General features: G+C 36.5%; 1 long non-coding RNA gene across 2 annotated transcripts in view; it reads right to left on the minus strand.

Moving 5' to 3' along the window:
• LOC105481291 (uncharacterized) overlaps positions 1-23,119 on the minus strand; it is a 426,102-nt gene that overhangs the window by 76,163 nt on the left and 326,820 nt on the right. For both annotated transcript variants that reach the window (XR_011609297.1, XR_986883.2), the window contains 2 exons: positions 20,333-20,450; positions 19,319-19,483 (listed from right to left, as the gene is read on the minus strand). This is a non-coding gene — a long non-coding RNA (uncharacterized lncRNA). The remainder of the gene's footprint in view (positions 1-19,318; positions 19,484-20,332; positions 20,451-23,119) is intronic.

The raw sequence follows: 23,119 nt of genomic DNA on the forward strand, positions 1-23,119 counted from the left end.
GCCTGCATTTACCTACTTACAGCTCCTATAATATCAGGTGAATGGGCTTCCCATCTAAGAGAGAGGCTCTCTTTGGATACCTTCCAGTCAGCGTTTCTTTTCTATACCCCTTTAGGTCTAGGCCACTGCACTATCCCTTCTTTGTTTTCCTAAATCCTGATGGTATCTCTTACGTAATCCCTTTTAAAACTCTCCTTGGTTACCAGATTTGAGTGACTATCCCTTTCTTGCCAGGACCTTAATTGTTAAAATGGAGAATAGAGATTTCCTAAATATTTAAAGTATAACAGTGAGGGTTACACTACAGCACACAGTGTAACTTCAGTATCAGAGAGCAGTTTTTTAAAAAAAATTCTTTAAATTTTTAAATAGACAAAAAATTTGTATATATTGATCATGTATTGCATGTTGTTTTGAAATTGTGGAATACATTGTAGAATGGCTAAATTGAGCTAATTCACATACGCAATGTGTATTACCTCATATACTTAGCATTTTTTGTGGTGAGAAAACTTAAAATCTACTCTTTTAGCAATTCTCAAGAATACATTAACTATAGTCCATAATCCTGTTCTTAAAAGCCTTTTAATGTTTTCTCTCCTCCTTCAATTCTATCATCATCTCTTATACAGCTTGAGACATTCGTTATATTGCTTAGACCTTTTCTTGCCTATAATTTCCCTTCCTCCCCACTTTGAGTATTTTTTTCTCCAACCTTTCCCACATCTATATATATATATATGTTGACCTCTACCCATCTCTCGGTCTCATCTTTGACATGCTCTTAGGTCTTTCTATAAGCAAAATCATTTCTTGAAATGTTTTACTAAATAAAGGCAGTTCTCATTCTTGCCTCTAGCTCATTTACCACTCTCTTGACTCCTAGATATTCCATGAGTATAATACAAAGATGAGAGTTTTTCTCCACAATTACAGAGGTAGAGATGAAAGGAAATTCAAATAAGTGGTAAAAGGAAAAGTAAGTTCATGATTTGGGAAAGCATGACTCATGTGAGTAGTTCTGTTTAGCTTATTAATGATGAAAGTGGTGTTTGAAAAGACTAATTTGGCAGTAGTATGCTGGATAGATTCAGGGGAAGAAAAACTCAAGGCAGGAGACCAGGCTATTTCAACAGTTTATGCAAGAGTTGATTAAAAGTTCAACATAGAATGGTAGTATAATAGAAATCAAAGCACAAATATAGAAAAAATAGGAGACTGTTAAAACAAAAGGTTAATCTTAATCTATCTCCTAAAATGAAAAAAAAGTCCTACACTGAAAAAATGGGTGTTCTACAATAAGATTAAAAATAAATTGAATAACATTTTTTTTTTCAGTTTCAGAGCGGAAGTTTAATAGGCAAAAGAAAGAGAAGAGCTCTCTGCACAGAGAGGAGTCCTGGAGAAACAGGCTGCTGGCCAGGCGCAGTGGCTCACCCCTGTAATCCCAGCACTTTGGGAGGCTGAGGTGGGTGGATCACCTGAGGTCAGGAGTTCAAGACCAGCTTGGCCAACATGGTGAAACCTCATCTCCACTAAAAATACAAAAATTAGCTGGGCATAGTGGTGCATGCCTGCAATCCTAGCTACGCAGGAGGCTGAGGCAGGAGAATCACTTGAACCTGGAAGGTGGAGGTTGCAGTGAGTTGAGATGATGCCACTGTACTCTAGCCTGGGTGACAGTGCATGACTCATCAATCAATCAATCAATCAGTCAATCAATGGAAAAGAGAACATGGGTTGCTGCTTCCACAGTGAAGTGCAGGAGGTTTAATAGATGAGCTTGAGGAGGTGGTGTTTTACATAGGATATGAAAGATTGGTTGGATCAGGTGTGCCACTGGCATGGTGCATGAAGAAGCTGGCCACCCCACCCTAATCTTTTAAGAATAATATTTTTAAAATGATATGTTGTCTTAGTCCATTTGTGCTGTCATGACAAAATACCACAGACTGGGTAATTTATAAATAACAGAATCTTATTTCTTACAGTTCTGGAGGCTGGGAAGTTCAAGATCGAGGCTCCAGCATGGGTGTCCGGTGGTGGCCTTCTTGCTGTGTCCTCACAAGGTAGAAAAATGGAAGGACAAACACTGTGCCCTTACATGGCAGAAGAGCAAAAAGGGCCTAAGCTAGTCCCCTCCAGGTTTTTTTTATAACGCACTAGTCCATTATAATCACTTCCCAAAAGGCCCCAGCTTTCAATAAGGATTGAGTTTCAACACTTGAATTTGGGGGACCATTCAAACCACAGCATATATACACATCTGTAAATTAACTTATACTTGCAGCACTGTATGTCTAGCAATATATTGACACATGAATACTCAGAGATTAAAGTGACTTTTGTGGTCACCTGGCTAATTGGTGATAGAGCTTGGAATGAAAACCCAGCATCTAACTCCGAAATATGTGTTCTTAACTATTAACTTATTTACTCCTTGTTCAATTATTATTCTCATTTCACAGAAGTAGACATTATTAATGCTCCCATTCTACTGAACAGGAAAGAGAGGAATAGAAAATTCAATAACTTGGCCACAGCCCTAAAATAGAAAAGCATGAATTTGACCCAGTAAGCCAAACTTGGAGCCTGTACATGTTAACCATGACATTATGCTGCCTCTCTGAAGACATCTTATCAATAAGGCTTAGTAATTTACTTCTTTACATAATGAGACAAAGGAGGTGTAACACGAACCTGAGGTTTTAAAGTTGAGACAGCTAGACTGTAGTAAAAACCTGGCTTAGCTCCTTATTACCTGCTCTAACTTGAGCTAAGCTCAAGTTCCTTATTTATGAAATGGTTCAATAATCCTTTCTTCATGATACGGTATTGAGGCTTAGAGGAGAAAACATCTGTAAATGGTTTAATGTGGGGCCTTGTAGATACTACGTAGTTGAAGACAACAATCACACCTGTTCACCTTGTATGTCCAGCATCACACCAGACTCACAGGAGACAATGTAAATTTTGCTTAATGTATTAATCAATTAAATAATTTATTGATAGACTGATTAATAGAAAGAGTTCTGAATCACCCATCTGATTCTAACAACCCATCTCTTTTTTCTGGCTCATTTCTAGTCTATCATTTTAAACTTGAATCAATTTTCTGTATATCCTATATCCATTAGTAGATTTAAAAAGAGATGGTAGCAATTTTAGAAAACATAAGGATAAGGCAAGTCCAATACATAAAGAAGTTCATCCATTTAATCATACCATCATCCTTTTAGACAGTTCGTTGCACAGAAAAATTTAAGTTTCAGAAACCTTACTCTTTCTCCCAAATAAGATCTAAAATATGTTTTATTGTGTCTGACTCCCTTCCTTCCTCTAAAAACCGTGGTTTGGTTTTTAAAAAAAAAAAAATAGAAAAAAGAAAAGGAAGAATATAATTCTGAATTATTGAATTTCTGATTCATTTTTGTTCACTAACTTTTTTTTTTTTTTTTGAGACATGGCCTCACTCTGTTGCCCAGGCTGAAGTCCAGGGGCGTGATCTCAACTCACTGCAGCCTCAGTCTCCCAGGCTCATGGTTCTGCCCACCTCAGGATCCCCAAGCAGCTGGGGCTACAGCCATGCACCATCCCATTTGGCTTGCCCAGACTGCACCAACAATTTAAACTGGGTTTTCGGTCACCAGGTAGGTCTGTAAATAAATCTAGAGTCTTGAATATTGGTGGCATTCCAAAAAATTATCACAAATTGAATGAAAAATGTGTAACTTTCCTTCAGTTGGCCAAAAAACAAAACTAAATAAAATTTATATTTTAAAAATAATATTTAAATCGATTATTAAATTTTATTAAAGTAAAATTTATATTATAAAAAATAAGGTTCTTTGATTTTTCAGTCTAGGGACAGTTTTCTGAAGGATATATAAATGATGCTTTAAAAAAGAATGTACTCATGGTCATATTTTGGTAAATTTTGCCCTCACCCCCCCAACCCATCCCCACCCCCCCGCCATTCACACTGGCATGTAAAGTTTTCGTGCTAATCAGCTTGGTCAGTAAAGATAGAGACGTTATGTTTTCAAGGCATATGTATGGCAACATCATGCTTGGAAGGAAATAAAAAGTGCCTACAACTGTGATCGCACATGCCACAAAAATAATACTACCATCCGCAAATAGGAACTCACATTTGTATTAGGCTATGACTTATTTTCTACAGAAAGAGGACTTGTTTAATCATTTTTCATAGAAAGCAAAACACTACAAAGGAAATATAAGGGTTTTTTTTGACATTTACTCTTTCAATGAATTAGCAGATCTTTGTTCTTTTTCAGAGAATAATACTCTCTTAATAAGTACCTCTTTCTGTGTCATGAAAAGTCTAACTTTTTAAGAGTGAGACTCTAAAATGTCTGCTTTCTAGCACAGTTTAGGAGGGACCCTTCAAATATGCTATGCTGTAAATCGGGGAGGCTCCTGGCCCTTATCTCAGGCTCTCCTGGACCTTGTCTCAGGCACTCCTGGTCCTTGTCTCAAGCTCTGTTGTATTAAACGTGTTAAATAATCAGCAAAGAAGTATTTTTAAAGATAAAAATATTCATTCTCATAATATATCAAGTGACTTCTGAAATAAGAAATGGCATAAAAAAGAGGAAAATTAAAACACGGGATGAGTTGCAAATTCATGAAAACACGTATCCCACTTTTCCACGTTCGCTGCCTGCTACTGCTAATGCTACTCCTGTTCTTGAATGCTCAGAAGCAGCTTTCTCGTTTAAGGCCATGCTGACATTTCCTCTAGGAAGGAAAACAGTCCACAAGTGGTGCAATAACCTAAAAGGGAAACATCTGTTTGGAGCATGGAGCAATTTATTGGCTGAGTTCAGAATACAAAGATTTCAGTTGAAATCCTCTATATGGGCCGGGCGCGGTGGCTCAAGCCTGTAATCCCAGCACTTTGGGAGGCCGAGACGGGCGGATCACGAGGTCAGGAGATCGAGACCATCCTGGCTAACACGGTGAAACCCCGTCTCTACTAAAAAAAAAAAAAAACACAAAAAACTAGCCGGGCGAGGTGGCGGGCGCCTGTAGTCCCAGCTACTCGGGAGGCTGAGGCAGGAGAATGGCGTAAACCCGGGAGGCGGCGCTTGCAGTGAGCCGAGATCTGGCCACTGCACTCCAGCCTGGGCGACAGAGCGAGACTCCGTCTCAAAAAAAAAAAAAAAAAAAGAAATCCTCCGTATGATTCTGATTCTGCAGGTCTCACCAGATCACAAGGAAAATCGGTCTTTATCGGAGCATCTCCTGGGACCTAACTGGATTAAAGAATAGGCCCTGTTTGTCATTTAGATAAAGATTTTTTAATAGTACAGAAAATTTGAGAAAAACAGCACTTCATAAAAGGATATGGCTAAAATAGTAAATTTTACATTATGTATATTTTATCACAAAAAAGTAAGAAAGATAAAAGAAAAAAGACACATCCTACTCCTCACATTTCAGATTCCAAAACAGGTGTTAAAAACCCCAAATCTGAATATTACCAATGCAAATCTAACTTGAAGGAGACTTTTGCTATAAATTTGCATCTTCAACTTTCAATAAGAGGCCTTTTGTTTCTGTAGAGACTAATGTCATTTTTAAGGTTTTGGTCCTTTTAAAGGGCCAGCCTCTCATCCTATCAAGCCTATGTTCACTGAGAGGGTTTAGAACATACCCAGAGGTGTGAGAATCTAACATTTAGCTGTGACATGTACATGAAACTAGCATGAAAAAGAAGAGATAGGAATATGTTGAAAAGTTATTGGAACAGAAACTAATCTAAAAATGAAGACTGTACCTCTTTTCAAAGCATCATACTGAATTTTACAAGTAGACAATAATGAAGTGGCTAGACAAATCTGGCAAAGAAACTAGGTGCATTAATTACCATGAGGCTTCTGCTAACCGACAGCTGTTGGGTGTCATAGCCACCAGCACCTTTGAAAATAATTGCATTTAAAACTGGGTGTCACTGGTGATATAGTTTGGGGCTAATTGATTTATTTTCAGATTGCTTCTTTTAAACATAACAATAAAAGAGAAAATAGATACATTATGCAACATACTCACATTTGAGTCATATCTATTACTTGTATGTCAACAAATTAAATAAAATCCAAACTAACCATTGTGAATAAAAATTCCAGTTGAACTTTTATAAATTTGTGGTCATATGAACCACTGTAGAATATCACTAGATTATTCCGCAATCTATGTATACTTCAAAACATCATGTTGTATAGGATAAATGTATAAAATTTTATCCACAATTTAAAAATAAAAAACTTTTTTAAAAAATTAAGAGGATTAAAAAATGATATATCAGGTCAAGTGCAGTGGCTCACAACTATAATCCCAGCACGTGGAGGCACTGAGGCAGGAGGACTGCTTGAGCCCAGGAGTTTGAGACCAGCCTGGGCAAGACAGTTGGACCCAGTCACTAAAAAAAAAAAAAAAAAAAAAATAGAAAATTAGACAGGGGGTGTTAGTGGTGGTGCACACTTGTGATCCCAACTACTCAGGCAGCTGAGGCGAGAGGATCTCTTGAGCCCAGGATTTCAAGGATTCAGTGACCTGTGATGATGCCACTGCACTCCAGTCTGGGCAGAGAGCAACACCCAGTCTCTTAAAAACATTTTTTTAAAGATATGTCATGCTGGCTGAGCGCAGTGGTTCATGCCTATAATCGGAGGCCAAGGCAGGCAGATCACCTGAGGTCAGGAGCTCGAGACCAGCCTGGCCAACATGGCAAAATCCCATTTCTACCAAAAAGTACAAAAATTAGCCGGGCGTGGTGGCGGGCACCTGTAATCCCAGCTACTCAGGAGGCTGAGGCAGGAGAAGCTTGAACCAGGGCGGCAGAGGTTGCATTGAGCCGAGATTGAGCCACTGCACTCAACCCTGGGTGACAAGAGCAAGACTCCGTCTCAAAAAAACAAAACAACAACAAAAAAAGGTATGTCATGCTAACTAATCAAAAATAAATAAAACATAAGTTTAATTGAGGGGAAAAATATAATTCAAAATTATTAAAAGAGAAAACATTTTATCTCTTTAGCTTTTAAAAAATTCCAAAGAAACTACAGACAATCCTTTCAAAACATGAATTTAGAACTTGCCCTTGTCTTCTTCTATCTTCAAATAAATGACTACGTACATTTGATGTATGTCCTGATACAACATAGGGCTACCTGATTCAACATAAGGCTATCAGTGTTTTAAATAATTTATTATTGGTTAACAATAAACTGACTAGTACAACAAATCCTTACTTGTCAACAGATATTTGTCAGGAGGCCAGACTTCCAGTTATGATGATGAGTGTTTGTGTTACACTAAGTCTGCAAAGCAATTTTTCACATGCAGTATTTCATTTGAATCCCACAGCTCCCTAATAAAGTATTATCACCAGTCTCCTTTGACAGAGAAGTAAAGTGACAAAGTCATAATGGTAGTACAGAAAAGAGCTTCAAATAAAACTCTGCTGCTATAACTCCAGTTACTCAGAATCTTTCCATAGAAAAAAGTTCAAAATATAACTTGAAATGCAGAAATAAAAACCACCACAAAGCATTTGAGAGTTTTAATTATTTGCATCAAGTGAATATTCTAGTATTCAAGCACTTTTAAGTAATAGGTCATAGTTGATACTTTGAGACCTACCAAGAAGGCACAAGATAAGAGAGAGAGAGAGAGAGAGAGAGAGAGAGAGAGAGAGAGAAAGTGAAAGAGAGAAAGCAAGCAAGCAAGAACATAAGAATAATAAAAGCATAAGATTCTATTGGCAAACTTTGTTCTCTCATAGGGCAACATGGGATTATCATTTATCAGTACTTTCTAGGGTTGTCATAGCAAAGTACCACAGACTGGGTGATTGATTCAAACAACAGAAATTTTGTTCTCCTGGTTCTGGAGGCTAGAAGGTTGAGATCAAAGAACAATGACCACCTTTTCCCTGAGTCTTCAGATCATCTTGCTTCTGTATGTGTCTGTGTCCAAATTTCCTCTTTTTATGAGGGCACCAGTCATACTGGATTAGAAACCACGTTAATGACCTGTTTTTAACTTAATTACCTCTTTAAAGACCCTATTTCCAAATACAGTCACATTTTGTGGTACTGGGGGTTAAGATTTCAACATATGAATTTTGGGAGACACAATTTAGCTCAAAATGTATAACTCACAAACATTTACCACCCACTGACTATGTGCAGATCCCCATGCTGAACTGAGAGTACTGATCCCTGCCCTTGATGGAATATCCACCTATGCATGTAGATATGACACAAAACTGAAAGTTAAATAAAACTCCAAAAGTCAAATGACAACAAAATAGACCACTGCAACTTCATAATCTTTTTGGCCCACACGATAAAAGTTATATTTTATCAGTATATCCTTTTCAGTAGGGAACTATGTACTAGATTTTAGAAGGAATACTCCTCAAATGGTTAAAATATTTATAACTTGCTGCTTTGTCAACTGCCTGAAAAATCAGTTAGTATGATATATTCCATTAATTGACAATAAAGTTATCACTATCATGTTACCAGAAAAAATCTTTAAATGACTAAGAAGGTTAGTATATAAAATATACTAAAAAAAGGAACATGAATTTGTAAGTTTGCAACAAAGGGAAAAATGTAAAGAATGTGATAGTCACCAATGAAAGGAATAAATAGCTTTAAGTACAGTGGCTAGCTTCAGCTTGTTTTTCTAGTTCTTTAAAAAATATATATAGTTTCCAAAATATTCTTTCCTTTCCTTTCCTAGAGCAAACTTGATTTGCCTATTAACCTTACAGTCCTACTGTCTTACATGCCATAAACATTTATACTCATCTTCTTTCCTTAACAAAATTTCTGGAAATGTTATGTTTAATGACATATATTCAAAGTAAAAATATTTTTATCTTGCCAATTATCTAGCAAGATTAACAGTAAAAAATAAGCAAACATATTCTTTAAAATTTTAGGAATGTCATACAATACTCAAGTTAGAAGTGACTATGAATATTCTGTATAATTCTCTCATTACAAGTGTGTGTGTGCACATAATGTTTTTAGTTTTATTCTAAATCCTGGCTATACCTGACATTATGCTAGCATTTTTGGCTATAGTCAAACATGGATCTATGCCTTTGGAAACAGGTTAACAATATTTTTTTTTTTAATTTGCATGGTAGCTTAGAATGCATTATCCTCTAAGACCCAGTGTGGACTATGGACTATTTCTGTGTTTGTTTCATTGTTTTTGAGATGGAGTCTTCGCTCTGTTGTCCAGACTGGAGTGCAGTGGAGCAATCTCGGCTCACTGCAACCTTCACCTCCTGGGTTCAAGCAATTCTCCTGCCTCAGTCTCCTGAGTAGCTGGCATTACAGGCGCCCACTACCACGGCTGGCTAATTTTTGTATTTTTAGTAGAGATGGGGTTTCACCATGCTGGCCAAGCTGGTCTTGAACTCCTGACCTCAGGTGATCTGCCTGCTTCGGCCTCCCAAAGTCCTGGGATTACAGGCGTGAGACACTGCGCCCATCCCCAGTGTGGACTGTTTCTCTCTACTTATCTAACTTTACATTGGTCATATAAGTAACTCAGGTAACGTGCAATGATGGTAATAAAACATCTTTTATTTGAGATGCATTGCATAACTCATGCCTCCTATTATAAACAGACGTCATCTAAAGAACAATTACTCCTTTTGATGTTTATTTACAATCCTCACCCTTCACATGACAAAATGGTTAACATTAATTAGTTTATTTAGCCATAAATTTTTTTCAACTACAGGTAACACCATCACAATGAAAGAATGGCATTACATAAAAAGGCAAAAAAAAAAAAAAAAAAAAAAAAGCAGAAGCATGACCTGTTCAACTATTTTTATTGGGTTTGAGTTGATACATTATCAAAGAAGACTGTCATTGGTTTTATGATACCAGTTAATTTTTAACCAGCTAAATAAATTTATTTTAACTCTTTGTCATGACTTTGTGCTTGATTACTTGCTTGCCTTCTCTCTCTTTTCTTTTCCTTATCTCTTTCATTTTTTCTCTTTTTAAAAATCAGAGTATATTCTCTTCCTCTTATCAATACCCCCAACTTTTAACATCTAAATCTCTAATTATTGTAATTTGATATATTCTCTACTCCTAGTGATTATTGGGGGTAATATACCTCTGTGGTATTCAGATATACTTGTGGAGCTAGAAAAACTGAAATAAAATTGACCTGTTAATATATCTAGTAGTGAATTACAATCAGCATTCTATATTTATGGAGAGCAAAAGGATTGCTCAACTGTAGAGTGAGGTCAACTGCAGGGTGGTTTTATGGTAATGATGTGTCAGAATAGCACTCTTGGAGAACCAGAAGCAGAGATGAAGAATAGCCTTAATTACCAACCTACTCAATGACCTTGAACAAATCAACAAGTCATCTTTTTTCTTTCTCCTTGACAATTATTTCTTCTGCCTGTTGGCAATGAACTAATGCAAACCCCAATAATTTATCTCCACTAATTGAAACTTTATATGGTATGAATTTATGCTTAACTTTATACTCCATACAATGTTTGATTATACAAATTACAGTTTTGAACAAGACTGCAGAAATATAGGGTGTTGATTAAACTACTTAAATAGACAAATTGTGATCAAGTACTTTCAGAAACATTGTTTGCATATAAATATGATTCTTACTATGGTTGATCATTTCTTGGTCTTTACAGAAGGTCTGTCAGACTTCTAGTTATTAGGGGCCCTGTTACAGGAATATGAATTATTCTGTATTTGGAAGACATAACATTGCCTTTTATTAAAATTCCTCTATAATTTCAATATTTTACCCCAACAGAGTTAAGTTAGTAATAGTTTGCAATGTGAATTAACAAGGCAGGGATACTGAAATATGTTTAGGGAACCCAATGATGTTATGTGGTCATGGCTATAAAGCATTAACTTTTGTTTACAAAACCGAGTTACATTCTCATTGTTGTTTTCATGAAGTACACAAAATCCTTCTCCACTTAATTGTTCCATGCTTATTTCTGTCTTCAACATTTCCTTGTGTTATAACATTGTTAAATCAGTTATTGTTTTACCTCCTCAAATCATTCTATAAATTTATTCATTTTTCAATAGTCTTTATAATGGAAAAATTTCAGTTTTTCCCCAAATTTCCTTAGGTTCTCTTTTTTATAAAGCCAAATAAGTCCAAAGTATTAAAATATAATTTACAAAATTTGATTGGTGTCCTGAAAGTCCCATTAAAAATAATATCCCATTACCATGAGGCTTACTAGAAAGGAATTGGCAAACAATCTCAACACAATGAGGCTGTTTTGTGGAGATAAAGGCACAGCATATTATAACCCAAAACACAAGAAGAGACTAGTTGACTATTTCAGTTGGATAATCAAAGTCCTGCTTCCTGCCTCAGTAAGTTTGGGGGCATATGTCAAACAGCTGCTCTCTTTTATCCAGAATTAGCTGCATTTAGTGATAGGTTAAATGACCATCACATGCACAAGTCGTATTTCGTTTTACAGGGGACAAATGAGTATCCTCAGACACAGGATAATCAAATGATCACCCAGTATATGGCCTTTATAGCGTGTGGTTTTGATCAGAGATAATATACAATGAAATCGCCGTCTTACACTATTTATCATGGTAGCCAGTGTTTTTCCATATGAATTCCAAGAAGTGCCAAAATCTATTTTATTGGTAGGATTCAGCCTTCTTCCATTGTCTACAATTTTGTTATTTAAAGAGTCTTCCTAATTTTATTATTCCCATAATCAAATTTTTAACCTTAAGAAATTTCCCACAAGGATAGCAAGGTAGGTTTCATAGGGTGCTGGAATGCTCAGTGTTATACTACCAGATTTGATCAATTTCCTCATTAATTAATAAAGGAAAAAACATAATGAATCCCACAAATACAATGTAATCCAGAAGAGAATCATCAGCTCAAAATTTTCAATTCTTATGGATGTAAAAGACATTTTTCATACTACTTTTTCTACTCAGCAAAATTATGAAGTTTTATCATGTGCCTTATAAAGACTGCCACACAAGACCTATTCTAGGTACCTCTGGGAAAATGGGACCATCATCCTATTTTCTAGTTCCTTATCCAGAGGAAATTAATCTAAAATGGCTAGAAATTATTCCTAATGGTCTTCCAAATTGCGTGTTGGGAAGAACCAGAAGCCACTAGAAAGATATTCACTGAGAGTCCATCTCCTAGACGATGTAATCAGTTTCATTCATATCCCTATGCAAGAAGGAGGAAAGAAAGTGGTATCTGCCACAGGGCTGGGCACGGTTTGGGAGGCTGAGGCGGGCAGATCATGAGGTCAGGAGATGGAGACCAGCCTGGCTAACATGGTGAAACCCCGTCTCTACTAAAAATACAAAAATTAGCCGGGCGTGGTGGCGGGCGCCTGTAGTCCCAGCTACTCGGGAGGCTGAGGCAGGAGAATGGTGTGAACCCGGCTCACTGCACTCCAGCCTGGGCGACAGAGCGAAACTCCCTCGCAAAAAAAAAAAAAAGAAAAGACAAGAAAAGAGAAGAGAAGAAATGAAAAAAAGAAAGTGGTACCTGACTCCATGATCCTCTTCAACTGATTGGGAAAGAGTGTGTATGTGTGTGAGTGTGTGTGTGTGTGTGTGTGTCTCACTGGAAGGACAGTGGCTCAACAAAAGGCTTTTGTTATTGTTGTTCAGGAAATAACTGTATTAAATCTTCCTTGAAACAACGCAAATATCTTAAGTATTTTTCATTTGAAAGTAATAGAAATCCACCATTCAAGTTCAAGTGGAATGGGGAATTTAGAAGAGTATACAAGGTTATCTTAGAGTTACAAATACAGAAAGTATATTTAGGCCCTAATAAAAAAATGAAAAACCCTTAAAGCTGATTTGTCCCTCTCTCAGGCAACTTCTCTACTTTTCCAGGCCATCTTCTGCAAAGCAGTTTTTTTGTTGTTGTTGTTGTTGTTTTTGTTTCTCCATAATAGCAGCTTTCAAGTGAGTTGAGTTTCCTGTCTCCAACTCTCTCTTAACTTACAGGGAGAATATTCATTATTGTCGAATTCCATCAGTGGGGCTCTGAGTTTAAGTTTTCAAGAGACTGAGTCTGATTGTCTCAACTTGGGTCACATTCCATCTTGAACCAATCAAATGTGGCCAGGGATTGGGGGTTTACCTGATATGCAATGTCACCAGGGCTGACTGGGGCGGGAAGGTCTGAAGAAACTGTTTCCTCTTCTGCCAACCAAGTCATCTTTTACAGAAAGTGAGTGTCGGTCATAAAACTTGTTGCATTTAGAGAAAATTAATTTCTACAGATTTTATAAATGCCTTGCATACTGAAGATGCTAAATAAATGGTAATCATGATAATATTGATTTGAAGGCCTTCTTTCTAACAAGGTGAACATGACATTTAACTATTATTACATAATAATATTTTTAATTAGCTGGATACAGAAAAACATTTGAAACTCAGGCATACATTTAATAATTACATTTTGAAATTCAATTTCTCACAATGGAAACAAAAAGTTCATATTGAAAAAAATCTTTTATAAACTGCTATTAGTGTTTTTCATCAGATTTCTATCAGTAGTTATATACCAATAATAAACTCAAGTATATGTTTAAAACTCATTGTAAAGTCAGCATAAAGAAAAAATATCAGCTTAAAACAAAACATCAGAATGTTTTAACAATATTTATAATATCTTCCACTTACAGCTGCTGTGACGGCCACATTCATATACTCATATATACTCACATGCTACAACAATTCTTACATTTAGATATATTTTAAACATTTTACAAACAAGGAATCTAAGATTCAGGAATATTATATTTTGTCCAAATTACACAAGACAAGTATGTATTGGTAGCAGGATTCTCTAACAGTAATCAGGTAATCCTTCAACTTCCCAAAGGCATCTTTCCAAAAATTGGAGGAATCTAACAGTTTCTCAAGGCAATATACCAACATCTGCTAGAAAATGAGCATTCTAGATAAAGGAACCCATAATGACTACAAATGTGAATGCCCCGCCCCCCGCCCGCCAAGAATTGTGCAATGTAAAACCTGCACAACAATATATGCCTGCCTGTTAAACAGTACAGATGTTATTGGTCAATTTTTCTTTTTACACCGAGTACTATTCATTAATGCCCCAGCCCTCCCCTTCTCTCCCGCCATTTACCCCCAACCCTGTTACCTAAGTAAATGATTAAATTCTGAAAATGTTTTAACCCATTTGTTCCATTGATATCCCAGTGATCAAAGACTTTAAAAGCATTTTTCTTTTCTTTTCTTTTTTTTTTTTTTTTTTTTGAGACGGAGTCTCGCTCAGTCCCCCAGGCTGGAGTGCAGTGGCGCGATGTTGGCTCACTGCAAGCTCCGCCTCCCGGGTTCGCGCCATTCTCCTGCCTCAGCCTCCCGAGTAGCTGGGACTACAGGCGCCCGCCACCACACCCGGCTAGTTTTTTGTATTTTTATTAGAGACGGGGTTTCACTGTGTTAGCCAGGATGACCTCGATCTCCCGACCTTGTGATCCACCCGTCTCGGCCTCCAAAAGTGCTGGGATTACAGGCTTGAGCCACCGCGCCCGGCCTAAAAGCATTTTTCAACCACAGTTCCATTAAATCTCTCTATATAATTCAATCAATAAGCCATTTTGGGATTCTAGAAAGGCACATCGTTTATGGCCCACTATGGCCTTCTTCATTTAGAAATATCTTAGTTCTACGGCTAACAAGGGAAATTTCTTAACAAACCTCAAATGTTCCTCCATTTTGTTGATTCCTAGTTTGAAAAAGCAAAATGGGACATCATTCAAGAGACATGTTTAGAAGACTTAACTACGTGCATTAACTATGTTTACCATTGTTGGCTTATTTCTTCTATGTTTGCATGGCTAACCTTTTTCCAGAATGAGAGCTTTGCCACCAAATATTCCACTAGACAAAAAATGCTCAAGGAAGATGAAGGAGAGAAAGAATTACAGATCAAAATCTCCAGGGAGGTATGTATAACTAGGGAAGGTGTACTTAATATTATTAGACAAGGTTATACTTGGGAGAGGAGGAAGGGAACTCCTGGTTTTACAGTATAAGCTACAGAAAGTAAAACCTTATGAAACACTGGGTGATGGGGATTGAGGCTGAGGAGGGAAAAGGAGGAAGGGAAATATAGTACATATGTAAGAACTTGAAAAACACTTGCCCAGACATTTCATGCTGAATTCATGGCACCATTTTACTAAACAGCACCTTATATGAGTACATCCTTTCATTTAAGAAATGGGGCTTGTAACGTCGCTGGGCGCAGTGGCTCACGCCTGTAATCCCAGCACTTTGGGAGGCCGAGACGGGTGGATCATGAGGTCAGGAGATCGAGACCATCCTGGCTAACACGGTGAAACCCCGTCTCTACTAAAAAAAATACAAAAAAAACTAGCCGGGCGTGGTGGCGGGCGCCTGTAGTCCCAGCTACTCCGGAGGCTGAGGCAGGAGAATGGCATAAACCCGGGAGGCGGAGCTTGCAGTGAGCTGAGATCCGGCCACTGCACTCCAGCCTGGGTGACAGAGCGAGACTCCATCTCAAAAAACTCAAAAAAAAAAAAAAAAAAAAAAAGAAAGAAAAAAGAAATGGGGCCGGACGTGGTGGCTCATGCCTGTAATCCCAGCACTTTGGGAGGCAGAGGCAGGCGGATCACGAGGCCAGGAGATCGAGACCATCCTGCAAACACGGTGAAACCATGTCTCTACTAAAAAATACAAAAAATTAGCCGGGCATGGTGGCAGGCGCCTGTAGTCCCAGCTACTTGGGAGGCTGAGGCAGGAGAATGGCGTGAACCCTGGAGGTGGAGCTTGCAGTGAGATGAGATCTGGCCACTGCACTCCAGCCTGGGCAACAGAGCCAGACTCTGTCTCAAAAAAAAAAAAAAAAAAAGAAAGAAAAAGAAATGGGAGGAGAGGTAGAACCAGCAGAATTACTTGACCTTGCCTTTAATCAAAGGAGTCCAAAGTTTTAGTTTTTGTGCAATATCAAATGCGTACAAGAGAAGAGCAAGAGACATAGAGTAGTGGCCTCAAAATACATCTTTCACTGACTTTTTTCCAGTAGCCATATTTATACTATATTTTTAATAAACACATAAGTACCCATTTTAGATATTGTTTCTATGTTAGTGAGGAACGTAGGAACCTAAATGATGGCACAATACATTTGTTTACATTTACAAACTTCAGGAAGCAAAGTCTCTTGAAATGGCTTTATGTATACATGTATGTGTATCTATATGTATCTACTCGTCCGTTTTCATACTCCTATGAAGAAATATCTAAGACTGGGTAATTTATAAAGAAAAATAGATTTAATGGACTCACTGTCCATTAAATGGTTGGAGAGGCCTCACATGGCTGGAGAGGCCTCACAATCATGGCAGAAGGCAAAAGAGGAGCAAAGGCCCTACATGGTGGCAGGCAAGAGAGCATGCGCAGGGGAACTGCCCTTTATATTATGAAACCATCATATTTCATGAGACTTATTCACTATCACAAGAGCAGCATGGGAAAAACACACCCCCATTATTTATTTACCTTCCATTGGGTCCCTCCCATGACACATGTGGATTATGGGAGCTACAATTCAAGATGAGATTTGGGTGGGAACACAGCCAAACCATATCAGTGTATATATTCCTTTAACATTTTTAAATGGCTTGCTTATGTTTTCCTTTAACATTTTTAAATAGTTGCATATAGTAATAGATTTGAGATAAGACCTGTAGCGTAAGTGTTTACTAGATGAAGGTGTAGAAGATTTGTAGAGGTACAAATCTCATTCTTGCACAGAAAGCCATGAGTCACAGTACCAACTCCATTTGAACATGTAGGCAATGAATTAAAGAAGACTTGAAATAAGCCTCCATGAGTCTTCAGCAGGAGAGTCCATACAGAGGAGGACAGCAGCAGTTATCAGCTTAGCCAAAGAATTTTATTTTCCTGCTGGTGATTTCCACCTGCCAGCCTCCATCTTACTTATGAATCATCAAATAAAAATACTTGCGGCTTTAAAAAATAAAATTTGATGTGAATGCACTAGGAGAAAACCTCATGAATATTTCTAAGTAGATCAGAAGTATTTTTTTCTATAGCCTACTAACGTCTCATTAATACTGTTTAGTGGAAAGGGTAATTCAGGGAGTAAATACAAGAGTCATCATACAGCCAAATAACCACTCTATGGATTAAGGAGTTCTGCTACCCTTTGCTACTTCAAAGATCCAAAAATAAATCCCAGTACATATCCTTCTGTCTTAATCACTTTTTAAAATATTTAATCATGTAAGATATTTTATGTTAAAGAATTAGCAGGACAATTCACTTCTAACAAATATAAAAATAAAAAATAGCAGCTCCTCAGAGAACACACTTTATGATCAAAGTCTCCTTCAACATCTTATAGGCACTAGAAATATTTTAGAAAACAACTAAATCAATCATTATTTCACGACAAATCTTTTACCTTATGAGTTCATTGTTTGTTAAAATCTTCTATGGTGTCTTCTTTAGTTCTTTTTACCAAACTTTGCATTAAGGCATGAATGTTTCTATTTGACTATAAAAACAAAGATTATATCTTACAATAAAATTATTTTTCCTTGAATGATAAAATTCACATTTCTTTGCAATGTTCTGGTAGTCCTCACTGAATCTTATATAACTATTGCCCTTATATTACTTTCTGGGTAGTCTTAAAAGGGTTATTTTGCACTTACGGAATCTCATTCATTCTACCTCCATAAAAGCATCTTGGCAAGCCTTCAAAATTCTGTTGGCAGCCTTTCTTGGTAGGTCAATGGGTTCTTTCCCTGTTGTCCATATTTGTGTGTTTGTTTAGATCTTGACGTAGTAGAGAAAGTTTGCTTACTAGAAATGATTAGATAAAGATGTCCTCTTCAAAAATTTCTCCATCACACATTTTTTGTTATAAAAAATTCTTTTAATGTAAGAAACTCTACCTTGAAAAAAAATTTAATGCACAGAAAAAGCTGGGTTTCACAGTTTTTTTATGAAGCTAAAGGGTTTGGATCATAATATCGAAAGACACAATACTGAGTGCCATAATCCGGAATGTTGAAATCCTAAAAGACCAAAATCTCTAAAATCTAAATCCCTATCATCTAAAATTCTAAACATTTTAAATTTGGAAAATCACATCACAGGAAAGTCACATCATGTTAAGCAGAACTATTACCTTGTTATTGTCTTTATAAAGAAGAAAACGGATTTTAATTGAATCTCCAAACTATAATGACAGATTTGGAATTAGGTGCAATCAAGATTTCCAAGAGTGAATTTCAGGGTGTTACCAAGAAAGTTTGTTTTTTCCATTCAGCTCAATGCATTTGGAGAAAAATTCAAATGAGTAGATTGCCTGCACAACACGGCAAGAATGAAAACGTCAGTTTAAAAATGTCTTATTTGCCTGTGTTGGCATTCCTTCCAGCTGATGACATTCCAGGGCTTTGAATAAATTAAAGCTGCATTTGCCTGAAGAAGCCAGCTAAGTTACCGACTAGTTTGAAAATAATTATGTGCATAGTAGGATAAGAAGACACTTATGCAACAGTGTTGCTCTTTGATCACTAGTACTGTTTTTGCCAAATTTGTGTTCTGTATTGCACGCAGAATGGATGTCCACAAAGCCAAAACAACATAGAAGCATCCCAAGAAGATGGGAAAATTAAATAGGGAATGCTTATATTGAGAAGTGAAGCCAGTTGGACTTCCTGGGTTTAGAGGGGACTTAGAGAATTTTTCTGTCTAGCTAAAGGACTGTAAATGCAGCAATCAGTGCTCTGTGTCTAGATAAAGGATTGTAAACGCACCAATCAGCACTCTGTAAAAATGCACCAATCAGCACTCTGTAAAATGGACCAATCAGTGCTCTGTAAAATAGACCAATCAGCAGGATGTGGGTGGGGCCAAACAAGGGAATAAAAGCTGGCCACCAATCAGCAGAGGCAATCTACTCAGGTCCCCTTTCATGCTGTGGAAGCTTTGTTCTTTTGCTCTTCACAATAAATCTTGCTGCCCCTCACTCTTTGGGTCTGCACTACCTTTATGAGCTGTAACACACTGTGAAGGTCCGCAGCTTCATTCTCGAGTTTAGCTAGACCAGCAACCCACCAAAAGGAAGAAACTCTGAACACATCTGACCATCTGAAGGAACAAACTCCGGACACACCATCTTTAAGAGCTGTAACACTCACCGCAAAGGTCTGCAGCTTCATTCTTGAAGTCAGGGAGACCAAGAACCCACCGGAAGGAACCAATTCCAGACACAATATCAATGTATATCAAATCAGAAGAGTTGCATAAAGAGCAGCACCACATAGAAAATGAATGTGAACATATTATCCAAGGAGAACCATGTCCTAAAAGAAAAAAGCAGATATTCATTGTGATGTAAGACTTCAAAATATGGTTAACTGTTAACTAGGTGAAAGTTGGCCAGCTCCTATGAACTATCTCTATGCAATCTGTCCCTGTAATACACTTTTTCATGTGTCAAAATTTCTTTTTAGTTTTTTTCTTTTTTTACTTTTTCCCCACTATTTCAGATTGTCAGCATTATTGTTTTATAATTTACTATGTTACGTATTTTATCTTTGCATCATTTCCAATACTGGAGGTATAAATTGTGTAGACTTTTACAGAGTTCTGATTTATGTATTTTAGAAATTTGCCTCCTTAAAAGTGCATTATCACAATGTTACTGTGTGTAAGCATTGTGCATGTACATAAAAACATTAAAATTTCCACAGTAAATGAAGAGATGTCCTTTTTGCTCATCTGAATTTGTAAAAGATAAAATTTCTCAAGATCTTGGCTCTTTAAGCTACTGGTGTGGTGATAATGTAGTTGTACCCATAGTGGTTTTTGATCAATCTTGTCAAAAGTCTCAGGTGTCCATCGCAATATTTCAGATGACTTGCAGTTACAAAGCTCAGTGGACACAGTTACCATCCATTGTGATATGCATTTATACATTTCAGTTTTTGACCTATGTATTTTTAAATATGGTTTGTCTGTTCATCAATGTTATGCCTGTGTGACTGTCATTAGTGTATCTGTTTATGCTTACAAAAATACATGTATTATTAGTGCCTATTTCATTGTGTCAAGTAGCCTATTTAAGTGTTCTATTGTGTTTTCATATGTTTCTCATATACATGCCCTTTTAAAAATGTAAGTAAACAGCTAGCCAATGTAGTGGCACACACCTGTAGTCCCAGCTAGTCAGGAGGCTGAGGTGGGAGGGTCGCGTGAGCCCAGGAGTTTGAGGCTGCAGTGAGCTATGATCACACCAATGCACTCCAGCTTGGGCAACAGACCAAAACCCTGTTTAAAAAAAAAGTAAGTCTCTTTTAAGGAATGTTAAAATTATTTTTTCCAGAATTATATTTTCAGCATTTTGATTTTTTAGGATTTGGAAATTTGGAATTATGGTATTCAGGATTGTGTCTTTTGGGATTGTGACCAGCTCCCAAAAATAAATACCACTGACTTAACAATTTTTCCAAGGCTCCTAAGTTTGACAACCATTATCATTACATTTAAAATCTTCTCACAAGCCATCTTTGACACAAATAACTAAGGTTTGCATGTACCTTTGATCCCAATGAAATACAGTGAAATAGAATCTTCCACTGATGAAAGTTAATGGTTTTGCATTCAATTTGTACAGAGTACCCAAAGCCAACATTTCCTTTTCTCTTGTTCCAGATTGAGGTACTTTTTCTTCTTTAGATTTCCCAAAGCTTACAGATTTTATTATAATAATCTCATAGGGCATAGTTTTTTAATTTAAAAATTCCTATATAGATATTTATTCTTAAATCAATGTTTTATGGATCATTCTGTGCACAATCATTTTACTAAGAAAACTGGCTAATCTTGACGGTCCTATCAATTCTTCTCTTGCCATTTATTTTCTAATATAATAGTCCTGAAAAAGTAAATGAAATAAAGTAGTTCCACCTGATTAGTCTTGATTTCTCTGATTGCTACAAGAGACTGATTTCCTTCATCTCATTTCTGCAACTATTGTATATGCTGTACTGTATTATATAGTACATTTAAAGAAATATTTTTTTAAATTTTTTTCCAAATTAATACTAATATTGTGGTGGCAAGTAAAAACAAACTTATTTACTACAACAACGTGCATGGTTCTCTGCTAGGCAAAGAATACAAATTTCAGGAAAATGTGTTTTTAATCAACCACTGAATGATAAAATACAAACTAGTGATTATTTTCACTCTCCCACCTCCTATGTGATTTTTGTTGTAGTTGTTAAGCAGATCTTGGAAATTTTTTCCTAGTTTTAAAAAAAAACATTTTAAATTCATTTTACAGCCTCAGCATCTCTCTCCTCACCCTAATTGCATTAATTTTGTAAAACTGAATTGGAGTTGCGTGATCTAGCTTCTTCTGAAATGCAGTCTTTACAACAGTGAGACATGATGGAAACCATGCAACATAAAACCACAGAATTTTTAAAAAGCTGGCTCTGGGATGACTTATATGTTTCATAAACCAGCTTAAGGCTGAGTTATGAAAATATCATTTTACTAAGTTCCTTTAAAGATTCTCATGTTTGTCATTTATTTATTCCTTCATGCACTTATTTATTTTTATTTACCCATTTTCACTTATCCAGCAAGCACTTAAAGCGAGGGTTTGGTTTTGGTTTTTGCACAACATTGCAAATAATGCTACTGGAGAAAAATCAAAGAAATACAAAAATCAGTGACAAGGTTCATAGAAGATCAAGTTTCCAGGGTTGCAGGGGGAAGGAACAGATTGAGCTCAGGCATGGCAGTGATCTCCTGACACAGTTGTCTAGCACTGGCAGGCTGGCCAGACTTGAGCAGTAGGAAACAGATGACGCTCATGAGGAGAGGTTTTTGAAATGCTTTCTACAATGTGCATCAGACCCTTTGCTAGGCATGAGAACATAAAGTTGAGTAAGATGCAGTCCTTGTGCTAAGGAACTCTCAAATTTTTACTGAAGCCCCAAAGCATGTGTTTTTTCACACAACGGATTCCCTTTTTCCTCTGAATTATTTCACAGCAATTTGATACCGATTATCCACTTTAAAAACATACGAATAATTTTTCTTTAACAGTCAGAAGTGTTACATTTTTCTTTTTGTTCTCAAACTAGTTCTTGATACTTCTGTTCAAATTCAACAAATTTTATTTAAAATGTTTTAAGCTTAAAATTATTTTATTTATAACCCTATCATATGTGTATATGAAATTTAACAGTTTATATCAGCCATACATAACAGTATATAACAGTGATGAGGCTGTAAGGATTAAAATATTTTTTCTGAATTGAGTTACTATAGTTATTATTAGTATACAATCAAAATAACATATATCATAGACCACTTTTAAACCTAAAAATAAAATTGTATTAATGAGCTTATCTTATTCAAATAGGTGATCACTTAAAGAAAAGATTAGCTCATGTATCTGAATGAAAATTTCTTACAGCTAGAATACAACAATTTTATTCCTATTTTCTGAATGTAAGCACTGAAAAATGTATTCACATAAAAGCTGGGAACAGAAGACCTTTTGTGAGAGCAATGTCAAGTCTTTCTAAGTTAGGTGACAAAACTTACACAGATCAATCAGTTAACAGTTTGAGTAGGAGCTCCTTGTATTTATTTACTTACTTTTTGAAAGCTAAGAATTGGAAACTGCCACATCTTACAAAAGGATGTGTCCGTTACTGGGTCACCAGAGTCATCTACATTCTCAACATCAATCTCAATAAGTGTAATGTTCCTTTGTCCCTGAGTTGGATTTTATACCTGAGACAACACACCAATTCAGGATGTATGCCTTTGTAAGGAAGGAAAAATGAGATTGTGAATGGCGAGGAGATAAGATGAGAAAGCTTGTACTCCATCACAGAAGAGTCATAAACTTTTAAAATTAATTATAGTGAAGAGTGCACTTGGAAGCTAAGAATCAACATATTGATTGTCTTAAG

This window comes from Macaca nemestrina, chromosome 10 (genome assembly GCF_043159975.1).
Source record: "Macaca nemestrina isolate mMacNem1 chromosome 10, mMacNem.hap1, whole genome shotgun sequence".
Classification (NCBI taxonomy): Eukaryota; Metazoa; Chordata; class Mammalia; order Primates; family Cercopithecidae; genus Macaca; species Macaca nemestrina.